A 6,757-nucleotide genomic window follows, 5' to 3' on the forward strand; every position below is an offset into this window, starting at 1 on the left:
CCCCCGGCTCACTTGGAGGGGGCGGCGGCGGGGCGGATGAGGGGGTGAGAAAACAGGCCGGTGGCTGGAGGAGGGCTCTCCTCCGAGCATTCCCTCCAGCTGGGACCCTGACGCCCCGAGCGGTCCCAGCCCCCAGGACACGCCGGGCCAACTCCAGGAGGCCTCCATTGCTCAAGTCTTCCAGCCAGTGGAGCGCGCAGGTTCCTGGCCGAAGGAACTTTCTACTTAGAAAAGTGATGCTTTGGGGAGACAGGCTTTGTGCTCGGGGGCCAGAGGGTTGGTCAGGAGATAGGGGCCTCTGTCTCTGCTCCATGGGGGCGCTTAGAAGGGGAGCCCTAAGGGTTGGCCAGAATCTACCGGTTCTGAACCGGCTGCTTTTATTTATTTTTTCAATTGCAGACTTGGAGCAGTGTGTGGTTTTCGTATTCTGCTGTATTGGGTGGTGTGGTGATGTTGGATCAGGGCCTCGCGGAAGGTTTGGGGTCGTTAACTGCTTGGGTAAAAGAAAGGACAAATGGCGCTGTGGACACATCCCGTCGGCTAAATAGAATCCCTCCTTTCCAGCCTTTTCAGAGAGCCCGTTTGTTTGAAGACAGGCAGCAGCTTTTGCCTGTGTGACATAGTTTCTCATTTGAGAAACTAAACCACTGCAGCGCGGAGTGAGTGTTCTCTGGCACCGGCCACTACACTCAGGGGGGCTGTCAGCTCCCGGTAACAGCCTGGTTCTGTCTGTCTGCATTTATGTGGGGTTGTGACGGCGATTTGATGGTGTGCTGTTGACAAGTCACCAGTTGTTCCAGCCCTGGATTTTGACTCATACCAAGGAACCCCGCTCTGTCTCAGTCCATAAATCCTCCTCAGAGGAGGAGCAGCAAATAAAAAACATGTGTTTTAGTCCCCAGGGGTAAAGAAATGGGATAGCAAGAGGCACTTGATATTGTGCATCACCTGTCAGAGATGATGTCTCTGCATCCCAGGTCAGTGAGGTTAAACCTTGGCTTGTCACCTCCATGCATTACCATTCTGTCTGGTACCCCCCCCTCCACACACACACACACACACACACACACACACACACCCTTTTTCTTCCCTTAAGAGCAAAAAAGAGCTCATTTGCAAAGCTACATACACGCATTTCATCTCCTTTTACTTGCAGGAGTGAGTGAAGAAAATAGGTTTTTGGCTCTGAAAGCCGAAATTCTCACAGGGGAAGGGTGGATGAAAAACCCTTTTCAGTTCTGTGTCCTGGGTTTTTCTGGTTTGAATTAGCGGTTGCATTCTCTGGTTCCCCCACCCCCTTTTGAAGGGTGAGCATAGAGCCTATTGCAGAAAGGGGGTGGGTGGAGTCGGGGTCTAGACCTGAGGGTGAAATAGAGAGGGCTTGTGCTAAGCCAGAGGCAGCCAAGATGCTTACTACCGGGGGTCCAGCGAGCAGTGGTGAATGCTGGTTCCTGGGCCGGCCCGGGTTAGCTGCCATCTGAAAGATGCAGTGGACAAAGTGAACACATCACCAGGTGCTCTGATTCTCCACCACGAGGCATGCTGCCTCATTGCATCACTTAGGACGCAGTGGACACTGTGTTCTAGGGAGAGTGCAATGCAGTGGTCTTTACACTGGGCCATCATTCCTGACTTGGGTCTCTTGGCAGAAATGATGTTGAGGTTTTTAATAGAATCCTGATAAGAATGAAGACATTTAGCTGGAATTTGTACAAAACCACCTTTTGGGACATTTTGAGGCGGCAAATGGGGAAAGATCTTATTTAATGCCAGTCAGTGGATTCATATGGGGGAAGGTTGTTTGAATAGAATCTAACTTTGGGTCCTTGGGTCAGGTCAGAGGAGAGGAGGCATGAAGGCAAGCCTTGGGCCACCTCAGAGTCACGGAAGGTGGTGAAGGCAGGGGGAGCTGCCTTGCCCCACAGGAGCTGGGGGTTGCAGTTGGCTTGCTTTCCTGAATCTGGCAGCATTGGCTTCCAGAGGCTAAAATGGACTTCCGGGAGTCAAGGGAAGCGCAGCAGTGCACTACTGGGGGTTTCACACCGTACTTGTTACTTTGTGGGAACCAGCAGAACTAGAATAAGATACAAAGGACCAATTTGGTTAGATCAGTTTGGTCTCTTTGCTGTAGTTTTTTTTTTTTTAATATATTTTTATTGATTTCAGAGAGGAAGGGAGAGGGAGAGAGAGATAGAAACATCAATGATGAGAGAGAATCATTGACCACCTTGCCTCCTGCATGCCCGCCACTGGAGATCAAGCTGGCAACCCGGGCATGTGCCCTTGACCGAAATTAAATCCGGGACCCTTCAGTCCCCAGGCCGACGCTCTATCCACTGAGCCAAACCAGTTAGGGCTGTTTGTTTGTTTTTAAGGCTCACTTCTCCTACATAAAAGTATTTGGGCCTAGGGAATATTGCCAGCCAGCTGGCAGGGAAAGAGGTAAGGCCATGAGCTTTGTAAACTCACTGTGCTCCCCTGAATCCTCCTGGGCTTTTGGACCTGGGACTTACGGGGTCTCATAAGAAATGATGACTGAGTGCCTTGCCAAGCAGGCAGAGGTGACCTGAGCCCCAGATGCAGACCCGAAGTTAAGGCCTGAAGGGGTTTGTTTTATCCATGTTTTGTGCCCTTTCTTTCCCTCCCCCCTTCACTTTCTCTACCTCGGCTTCCCTCTGATTAGAAGGTATTTCCCAGGCTGAGGGCATTTCCCTAGACAGAGGGACATAGGATGTATATTTTTAAAATTTTATTTTTCAATTACAGTTGACATTCAGTATTATTTTATATTAGTTTCCGGTGTACAGCATAGGATCTTTAACAAACTACTCCTCACGTGTTTTCTTCTTTCATTTCTTTCTTTTAAATTAGCAAATGACATTAGCAGATGAGAGGGGTGAGCCGAGAGCTGGAGGAAGACATCTGTTTACCTAGCTGAACCACAGGTGGTAGGGGTGGAGGACACCCGGATTTGTTTGGGTGAATCAATTGTTACTCCGGGTCCACACCTACCAGGTAGATGAAAGATTAATGACGGCTTCCTGGGGTAAGGAGGGGGAAGGCCACTTGGCCAAACAAGTTTGTTCCCTTCTCCTGACATTTATAGCTAAGGTATCCACATTTTAATCCCATCATTGAATGAGAATGTCTGTGGCTATTTTACAACATTTGCTTCATTCATTCACTCATGTGCCAGATACTGTTCTAGGTGTTTCGATATATCTTTCATGGACTGTTTGTTTCCTCCATATTCAGTTCCAGAGGGATAGTTGAGTGGGAGGCTAGGTTCACAGTCTTCTCCATCCCACAGTGACCTGTGTGGGCGGGTTCTGCCTCTGATTGAGTTGGGCCAGAGTTCCCTGGTGTGTGCTTGGGGAGTGGGTAAATACAGATCTGGCAGGTCAGGCTGGTGAAGGGCAGCTAATGTGAGAATCTTCCCACCTCCCCTCACGACCCTTCTCCCTGCTTCCTGAAACATTTCTGAGCACACAGAGATATTAAGGTAAAATTGCAAGTGCCTTTGAAGACTAGAGGCCAGTCACTAATTTATGCTAGGTGTAAATGACTGATTGCAGAATCTAGTCTGCGATCTGGTGTGGGAGAGAAACAGCTCAAGGGTATGGGTGCCTGATTGTACAAGAGTTGGGCAAACGTCTTAAATGTTGTCTGACTTATTCTGTGACTTAGGGAATGGCTTAGGGAAGTGTGTAGAGATGGTGAGGAGAGAGAGTGGTCCAGCTCCTCTTCTGTCTTGCTTATGAGGTCCCGCTTTGAATGGTAGTAGGGCATCTTGTAGGTTTTAGTGGCCAATGGAATTTTTGTTTGTTTTGTTAATCTTTACCTGAGGATATCTTTCCATTGATTTTTAGAGAGAGTGGAAGAGAGGGGAGAGACACACAGAGAGAAACATTGATGTGAGAGAGACACATCAATTGGTTGCCTCCTGTATGTGCACCAACCAGGGCCAGGGATCGAGCCTGCAACTGAGGTACGTGCCTTTGACTGGAATTGAACCCGGGGCCTTTCAGTCTGCAGGCTGATGCTCTATCCATTGAGCAAAACTGGCTAGGGCTAGCTAATGGAATTTTTCCTCACCCACATCCTAGGGCAGTGATGGCGAACCTATGACACGCGTGTCAGAGGTGACACACGAACTAATTTTTTTGGTTGATTTTTCTTTGTTAAATGACATTTAAATATATAAAATAAATATCAAAAATATAAGTCTTTGTTTTACTATGGTTGCAAATATCAAAAAATTTCTATATGTGACATGGCACCAGAGTTAAGTTAGAGTTTTTCAAAATGCTGACATGCCGAGCTCAAAAGGTTCGCCATCACTGACCTAGAGTAACCCTGTAGGGTAGAGCTCTTATTCTATTCTATATATCCTATATAATAAAGAGCTAATATGCTAATTAGACCGAACAGCAGAACAACCATCTAGACGACATTCTGGATGACTATCTGGACAAAGCCGGGGCTGTGAGGGCTGGCCAGGGCTGCAAGGGCCGGCTGAGGCAGCTGGGGCTGCGAGGGCCAAGCCCCTTGCACAAATTTCATACATCGGTCCTCTAGTCTATACTAATAAAAGGGTACTATGCTAATTAGACCGGGTCGACTAGACATCTTCCAGTCATCCTGCCTTCCTTCTAAACAAAGCCACGGTGGCGGGGGCCGAGGCAGAGGCGGTTAGGGGTGATCAGGCCAGCAGGGGAGCAAGCAGTTAGGGGCGGTCAGGTTGACAGGGGAGCAAGCAGTTAGGGGTGATCAGGCCGGCAGGGGAGCAACCAGTTAGGGGTGAGATCAGGCCAGCGTGGGGGAGCAAGCAGTTAGAGGGTGATCAGGTCGGCAGGGGAGAGCAGTTAGGGGGCAATTAGGCCAGCAAGGGAGAGCAGTTAGGGGTCTGTCAGGTCAGCAGGGGAGAGCAGTTAGGGGGTGATCAGGCCAGCAGGGGAGAGTAGTTAGGGGGTGATCAGGCTGGCAGGGGAGCAGTTAGGTGGCGATCAGGCTGGCAGGCAGAGGCGGTTAGGGGCGATCAGGCAGGCAGGCAGGGGAGTGGTTAGGAGGTGGTTAGGAGCCAGAGGTCCCGGATTGTGAGAGGGTGCAGGCTGGGCTGAGGGACCCCCCCCTCCATGCACGAATTTCATGCACCGGGCCTCTAGTACATAAATAAATAATTGTAACCCAAACTCCTAATAGGATTTAGAACATTATCATTGTCCCAGAAAGTCTCCTCTTGCTCCTAGGGTGATCAGGTCGGCAGGGGAGAGCAGTTAGGGGGCAATTAGGCCAGCAAGGGAGAGCAGTTAGGGGTCTGTCAGGTCAGCAGGGGAGAGCAGTTAGGGGGTGATCAGGCCAGCAGGGGAGAGTAGTTAGGGGGTGATCAGGCTGGCAGGGGAGCAGTTAGGTGGCGATCAGGCTGGCAGGCAGAGGCGGTTAGGGGCGATCAGGCAGTTTTATAGTGTGATCCAGAGCAAGCCACTTCTATAATAATAATAATATATATATCAGCAATTCCACTGTTTATAATTCCACTATTTATAATGCAGTTTATAATTAAGAGTGTTGACTAGATTGGTAGTTTTCAGATGAGGAAACTAAAGTATTATAAAAGCTCCTGTGAATAATATTTATGTACAAGTTTTTTTTTTATGCTTCTATTTTTCTGAGTTCTTATCTAGGAGAGGAATTGCTAACTCACTGATTATGTTTAGTTTTATGAAAACTTTTCCCAGAGTGGTTGTACCATTTTACATTCCTACCAACAAAGTGAGAGAGTTCTGGTTGCTGCACATGTTTGCCAAAATTTGACATTTTCAGTCTTTATAATTTTAGCTATTCTGGTAGCATCTTGTAGTTTTATTTATTTATTCATTTATTTATTTTAAATATATTTTTGTTGATTTTTAGAGAGAGAGAAAGAGAGAGGAAGAGAGAGATAGAAACATTGCCGAGAGAGAAACATTGATCGGCTGCCTCCCGCACGCTCCCTACTGGAGATTGAGCCCCAACCCGGGCATGTGCCCTGACTGGGAAGCAAACTGGTAACCTTGGTTCATGGGTCAATGCTCAACCACTGAACCACACCAGTCAGGCATCTTGTGTGTTTTAAAAAATATATATTTTTAGTGATTTCATAGAGGAAGGGAGAGAGAGAGAGAGAAATAGAAACATCAATGATGAGAGAGATAATTGATTGGCAGCCTCCTGTATGCCCCCCACTGGAGATAGAGCGCGCAACCCAGGCATATGCCCTTGACTGTAATCGAACCTGGGACCCTTCAGGCTGATGCTCTATCCACTGAGCCAAATTGGCTAGGGCTAAAGCTCATTTTTTATATTTTTTTCATATGTGTGTCTAATTGTTCAAGGACAGTTTGTTAAAAAGACTAGCCTTTCTCACTGAATTGCCTTTGCAACTTGGTTGAAAATCAGTTGACTGTGTCAAGATCTGTCTCCATTGATCTAGAGTCTGTCCTTTCACCAATACTGTACTATCTGTTTTACTTTATAGTAAGACTTGAAATTAAATATTGTGAGTCTTCCAACTTTGTTCTTCCTAAAAGTTGTTTTGGTTACTCTAGGTTCTCTGTTTTTCCATATACATTTTAGAATTAGCTTATCAGTTTCTTAAAAAATAATCCAGCTGGACCCTGACCAGTTTGGCTCAGTGGATAGAGCATTGGCCTGCGGACTGAAAGGTCCCAGGTTCGATTCCGGTCAAGGGCATGTACCTTGGTTGTGGGCACATCCC

The 6,757-nt window shown here is 47.7% G+C and overlaps 1 protein-coding gene across 1 annotated transcript in view; it reads left to right on the forward strand.

Moving 5' to 3' along the window:
• The first annotated feature begins 197 nt into the window (after positions 1-197).
• STOX1 (storkhead box 1) overlaps positions 198-6,757 on the forward strand; it is a 47,115-nt gene continuing 40,555 nt past the window's right edge. Inside the window, exon 1 of the mRNA XM_005876808.2 lies at positions 198-233. The gene's annotated coding sequence lies outside the window, so the exon portion shown is untranslated. The remainder of the gene's footprint in view (positions 234-6,757) is intronic.

This window comes from Myotis brandtii, unplaced genomic scaffold, assembly GCF_000412655.1.
Source record: "Myotis brandtii unplaced genomic scaffold, ASM41265v1 scaffold499, whole genome shotgun sequence".
Taxonomy (NCBI): domain Eukaryota; kingdom Metazoa; phylum Chordata; class Mammalia; order Chiroptera; family Vespertilionidae; genus Myotis; species Myotis brandtii.